Source organism: Colobus angolensis, unplaced genomic scaffold, assembly GCF_000951035.1.
Source record: "Colobus angolensis palliatus isolate OR3802 unplaced genomic scaffold, Cang.pa_1.0 Scaffold122, whole genome shotgun sequence".
NCBI lineage: Eukaryota > Metazoa > Chordata > Mammalia > Primates > Cercopithecidae > Colobus > Colobus angolensis.
In genome coordinates, this window is record NW_012113364.1 from 982,546 (window position 1) to 989,310 (window position 6,765).

The window sequence follows — 6,765 nt, forward strand, 5'->3', positions numbered from 1 at the left end:
TCCTTCCTTCCTTCTTTCCTTTCTTCCTTACTTCCTTCCCTCCTTCCTTCCTTCCTTCCTCTCTTGATCTAATAACTGGTATTTTAGTAGACCATCTAAGTGGAGTATACTTGGACTAAATGTGTGTCTCTCTCTGCACCCTGATTGGCCTCCTGTGGGCCTTTATTTACCTGTGATGATTCTGGACTCTTGCACACCAGGAAAATGGAGTGGATGTGGCGTACCCCTCCCTTGGAGGAGCACAGCACTGAAATTATGGCATGCAAGTGTTGGGGGAATGCCCAGGTTCAGTTCAGAGCTGGAGTCTGAGTCAAGCCAAGGCTTTAGTATGATAAGAGAAACTCCAGAAGGAGGCCATGGGCTGGCAGGAGCTAAGTCACAGCACATAAAAAGGAAGGAGAAGTTGGAAAAGTGGCTCAGATGGAGGCTGGACCATCATCCCAACTGTGCTCATTCACAGCTAAGTAAGGCAGGTAAAAAAGCTCCTCCTTTTCTCCACACATCTCTACCTACTCCACTCCAATCCCAACCAAACCATAGAAGTGTCCAAAGATGGAGGGGAAGACAGACAGGAAGAGGGAAATAGCAGATAAGGCTACAGGTGAATGGTGAAAAGCTTTGCACTGGATGCAAGAATGAAGGTGTTGTTGCTTTTTCAGACACGGCCTCTGTCATCCAGACTGCAGTACAGTGACGCCATCATGGCTCACTGCAGTCTAGAACCTGAGCTCAAGCAATCCTCTCGCCTCAACCTCCCAAGTAACTGGGATGACAGGCCTGCACCATCACTCTTGGCTAAGAATGAGGTTTTAAATATGACTCAACAGGACTTTTAAGGCCTGAAGATAACTAAAAAGCAATAAAATTGGCCTTCCATGTTGACAGTGATTGTAGAAAGGACACCTCATGATTATGAATACAGATAGTGATTGGAGAAAATAATGAAGCATTTTCTTTTTCTAATTTCCTGAATCCGGCTGCCCTCTAAACTGGATTGTGTCTCTATGCTCATACTGGTTTGATCAGTCCTTTGGATTGATCAGAAACAAAAACTACTTGAAATTATAAAAACTTGCTATATCCTCAAGGAAAGTCCCAGGTAGCCAGACAATACTAGGAAAAGAGCAAGGACTCAAGGACTTTTGAATCACCAACTTAGGTTCAAATCTGAATTCTGTCCCTTCCCTGCTATATGACCTCGGGCAAATCTTTTAACTTAGGTTTGCCTCAGTGGCCCCATTTGTCAAAAAAAGTAATAATGCCCATTTCACTGGCCTAACATTAAAAATCAAATGTTATCATAGGTGTTATATGCACTAGTATTCACATCTGTTCATTTATCTTCTTCCTGATAGGAAAATCTATACCTATTGCTAATCATTCAGTAGTTCCTTGTTATAGAATAATAGGGATTGTGTGTATCTCTGTCTCTGAATTTGTGTGATTTCTATTTATCTACTTATTTACTAGATATTAAATAAGTAGATTAAAAATCTACTAAATAAGTAATTAAAAATCTACTTATTTTTAATTGAAGTAAAACAAGCATTTAGAAAGTCACTAATGTACATCTGTATATACCTGTTCTAGTTATCTGATTATCTGCTGGTAAGTAAATCTCCAAAACTTAGTGGCTAAATAGCAACTTATTTCAAGTTCTGTGGGTTGATTGGATGTAGCCAAGTGGTTCTCTCTTGTGATCTTCCACTGAGCTGCAATCAAGTAGCGGCTGGGCTAGAGGCATCTGAACACTTCTTTACTTACATATATGATGCTTGGGTTGGGATAGTGGAAAAACCATAGGCTATCATACATCTCTGTCTCCTGTTGTGCTTTCCATGGGGCTAGCTTGGTCTTCCTCACAACATGGCAGTCTCAGAATAGTCAGACTGCATTGGCATGGATTTTTCTCTCAAACAGACATTTGAAGAAACCCGGGTGGAAGTGGTAAGGTCTCCAAAGTGCCAGAATGTCAGTTGCACCCAATTCTTTCGCATGAGCAAGTCATTAAGGTCATCCTTTCAATTTGTGGGTCATCTTGAGAGTAACACAAGTGCAATCACAATTTGGGTCAAGATATAGAATACTTTCAGCACCCAAAAGGTTCCCTTGTACACCTTCTAAGTCAAATTTTCTCTCTTCCTAGTGATACTTATTTTTAACTTCATAAATTTATTTTTAGTATTTATTATCTGAAACACATCCTTCTGAATCCAATAGATGACTTTAGAAAATTTTCTCCTGCTGATACCATGTTAAATTAATTGTACATAAACCCAAGTTAGCATTTTAAGTAGCATTCTGTGATACCACTAAACAGCTCAAAACTTTGTATTGTTTCTTAGTGAATATAAAATCAAATCCAAACTCCTTAGCATGGTTTTCAAGGCCTTTCACATGTACGAAGAAAAGTATTTTAAATATCAATTGACGTATTTTTGTGCATTTCCTGGACTTCTTATTATACAATCACGGCTATTTATTGCCTTAAAATAGGAGTGGGTACATTTTTTCTGTAAAGAGCCAGACAGTAAATATTTTCGGGTTTGTAGGCCCGATGGTCTCTGTTACAAGTACTCTCCTATCCCATTGTAATGTGAAAACAGCTATGGATAATTCTTATATGAGTGAATGTGACTTGCTCCAACAAAACTTTATTTACTGACTCTGAAATTTGAATTTGACCCTTGAGTAACATAAAGTTAGGGGCACTGACCCCTGATACAGTAAAACATCTGAGCAGTGGCTTGTGCCTGGAATCTCAGCACTTTGGGAGGCCAAGACAGGTGGATTACTTCAGGTCAGGAGTTCGAGACCAGCCTGGCTAACATGGTGAAACCCTGTCTCTACTAAAAATACAAAAATTAGCCAGGTGTGGTGGCGGGTGCCTGTAATCCCAGCTACTGGGGAGGCTGAGGCAGGAGAATCACTTGAACCCAGGAGGTGAAGGTTGCAGTGAGCCGAGGTCGTCACGCCACTGCACTCCAGCCTGGGCAATAAGAGTGAAACTCCATCTCAAAAAAAAAAAAAAAAAAAAAAGAAAGAAAAATTCTGTATAACTTTTGATTCCCCCAAAAACTTAACTACTAATAGGTTACTGTTGACTAGAAGCCTTATTGATAACATAGATAGTCAATTAACACATATTTTGTATCTTACGTATATTATATGCTATATTTTTACAAGAAAGTAAGCTAGAGAAAAGAAAATGCTAATAAGAAGATCATATGGAAGAAAAATACATTTACTGTTTATTAAAGGGAAGTGGATCATCATAAAGGTCTTCATCCTCGTGATCTTCATGTTGAGGAGGCTGAGGAGGATGAGGAAGGGCAGGGGTTGGTCTTGTTGTCTCAGGGGTGGCAGAGGCAGAAGAGGTGGAAGGAGAGGCAGAAGAGTTAGTTACACTCAGTGTAGCTTTTACTGAAAAAAAAGCCATGTATAAGAGGACCCGTTGCAAATCAAACCAGTGTACTTCAAGGGCCAACTGTTGTTGTCATGTGTTGTGAAATGTTTTTCGTTCGATTATGTATTCAACAATTTAAATATTACAAAAAACCACTGCCAACAATCTGGCTAGGTGCAGTGGCTCATGCCTGTAATCCCAGCATTTTGGGAGACTGAGGTGGGAGAATCTTGAGGCCAAGAGTTCAAGACCAACCTGGCAACTTAGTGAGACTCCCTCAGTCTCCACAAAAAATAAACAAAATTCACTGGATGTGGTGGTGCCTGTCTGTAGTCCCAGGTACTTGGGAGGCTGAGGTGGGAGGATCACTTGAGTCCAGGAGGTTGAGGCTGCAATGAGTTATGACTGCACCATAGCACTCCAGCCTGGGCAACAGAGCCAGACCCTGTCTCTACAAAAAGAAGAAATCTTAGCTCGTGAGCCGTACAAAACGGGATGAACAGCATTGGTCTGCCAAGCCTGCCTTAGAAGATGGAGAGTAAGCCCGACACCCAACGCTGGTACTCTTAATGATCACATGCAGGGGAGAAGACACAAGGCAAGAGGTGGCACAGGCGCTGTCTGAGGAAGGAGCAACTATCCCGAGTCTTGGAGAACCCAGGGGAGCCCAGCCAATCCCATTTATTTAAGGGTGCTCTAATTACTGACCACACAGAAAATCTACATTAGCTGTCTTCATTTTTCCTTAGTAGGATGATCTATCAAGACCTGCACCTCATTCACAGATGTCAGGCTGGAATGATGCCTCTTTGTACCTCTGGATGCCTCTCTGCTTACCCAGATGGCCCTGTATAGACGCCGTGCCCAGAACACTCTTAACCTCCCAAACAGACAGTGCTGGGGGAGCAACCATGAGCCAACCACAGGGATGCTACCTGAACGGAACTAAGTGGAGGCATCCAACTGTTTCTCCAAGTTGAGGTCATGTTGAAAATCGTCTCCAGTCCTCATTCTCATTATCTGCTTCTTCAACTCACATTCCCTTTGTTTATATTCTGTTCATGCGTAGAATAACTTCCTCTCTTCTCTCAATTTCTTCTTGCCTTTCTCTTCATTCAAGTCCTATCCAGGTCTCATATTTCCCATGAGATGATTGTTGGATACAATGGTGTTTAGGGATGGATAGAGTTTGCTACAGTCACAAGCAATTGCAAATAAACTGTGCATTATCCACCTGCGGCATCTACCTTGCTGTCTTGAACACTTATATAAATCTCTTCCTAATCACCTTATCTATGCACATGCAGCTTCTTTCTCAACATTGTCCTCCAAGAAACCTCAGTAATTTACTTTGATGTCTCCCTTCCCCTGCCATGCCCATGGGCAAATTCAGTTATTTCAAAATATATCTTGAGTGTGTTCATTTCTCTCCATCTCCATGATAACCTAAGCCCCTCTTATCGCTTATGGAACAGTCTCCCTCCTGATCTCCCTGCCTCTACCATCTGTTCTGCCCCAGTAGGCCAAGTAATCTGCTTAACATATAAAGCAGAGCAGAGTGATCTGAGCTTGGCCCATCTCTTCAGCTTCATTTGCCTTACTTCCTTCTCTTCTCTGGCTCCTGATGCTCTGGTCATACCAGCCCCCGCTAGGTCCTCCAGCAGAACAACTTTCTCTACCCTCTGGACTCTTGGATGTGCATTTTTTTCTCTGCCTGGATCCCTAAATCCTTCCAGATCTCCACCCTCTACCTCAGCAGTCTCCAACCATTTTGGCACCACAGACCGGTTTCCTGGAAGATAATTTTTCCAAAGACTGGTGGTGGAGGGTGAGGGGGTGGGGGATGGTTTTGGCATGATTCAAGCACATTATGTTGATTGTACACTTTATTTCTGTTTGTATTAGTCAAGGTTCTCTAGAGGGACAGAACTAATAGGACAAATGTATATATAAAGGGGAGTTTATTAAGGAGTATTGACTCACATGATCACAAGGGTCTCACAATAGACCATCTGTAAGCTGAGGAGCAAGGAGGCCAGTCCAAGTCCTGAAGCTGAAGAACTTGGAGTCCAGTGTTCAAGGGGAGGAAGCATCCAGCATGGGAGAAAGATGGAGGCCAGAAGACTAAACCAGTCTAGCCTTTCCACATAATTCTGCCTGCTTTTATATGCTGGCTATACTGGCAGTTGATTAGCTGGTGCCCACCCAGATTGAGGGTGGGTCTGCCTCTCCCAGCCACTGACGCAAATGTTAGTCTCCTTTGGCAACACCCTCACAGACACGCCCAGGAACAATACTTTGCGCCCTTCAATCCAAATAAGTTGACACTCAATATTCACCATCACACTATTACTATTACACATTATATAATAATACATAATGAAATAATTCTACAACTCACCATCATGTAAATCTGTGGGAGCCCTGAGCTTGTTTTCCTGCAACTAGACAGTCCTATGTGGGATGATGGGAGACAGTGACAGATCATCAGGCATTAGATTCTCGTAGGAGTGCACAACCTAGATCCCTCGTACGCACAGTTCACAATGGGGTTTATGCTCCTGTAGGAATTTAATGCTGCTGCTAATCTGAGAGGAGGTGGAGCCCAGGTGGGAATGTGAGTGATGGGGAGCGGCTGTACAGGCAGATGAAGCTTCACTAGATGAAGCTTCACTGTCTCGCCTGCTGCTGTGTGGCCTGGATCCTAACAGGCCATGGAGTGGACCATTACAGGTCTGTGGCCTGAGAACTGGGGACCCCTGCTCTGCCTGACGGATCTCCAGTTAAATAGCTCTTCCTCAGCAAGACCGTCTCTGTCTGATTTCTGGAAAGCAGCTCTCCACCCTCTCCCTCCCCTCGGGATTTTCCTTAGACTCCTGTTTGTTTCTTATAAACACATATGTTGGTTTTTCATTTGTGATGAATTCATGAGCCTATGTATTTACTTGCACTGAACCTCCCCTGTTGTTCCTCTAGTCCCAAGCTTCGGGGGACAGACACATTGCCCGTCATGCTGACCTCTGAGCCCTTTGTGCAGAATTCAGACAGCTCCCAGGTGACAGCAGGTGTGCAGCAAACATTTGTTAAATGAGTGAATGGGCTAGACGGATAATGCTCTGAAGGTCAGAAGTTGTGCCTTAAACTTCTTTGATGCTTTCACCTGCCTTGTATATTGGAAATATTGCAGAGATGCTAGTTTATTGGCCTTTAAGTAAAATAACAATAACAATTATATTTTCTCATTATATATTATAATTATATTACAAACCCTAGAGGGGTTTCCCAACCTTCCTTTAGCCACAGCCAAGAGAAAACACATTGGCTATGCTGCACCCACCTCATGGCACCCACCTCATGGA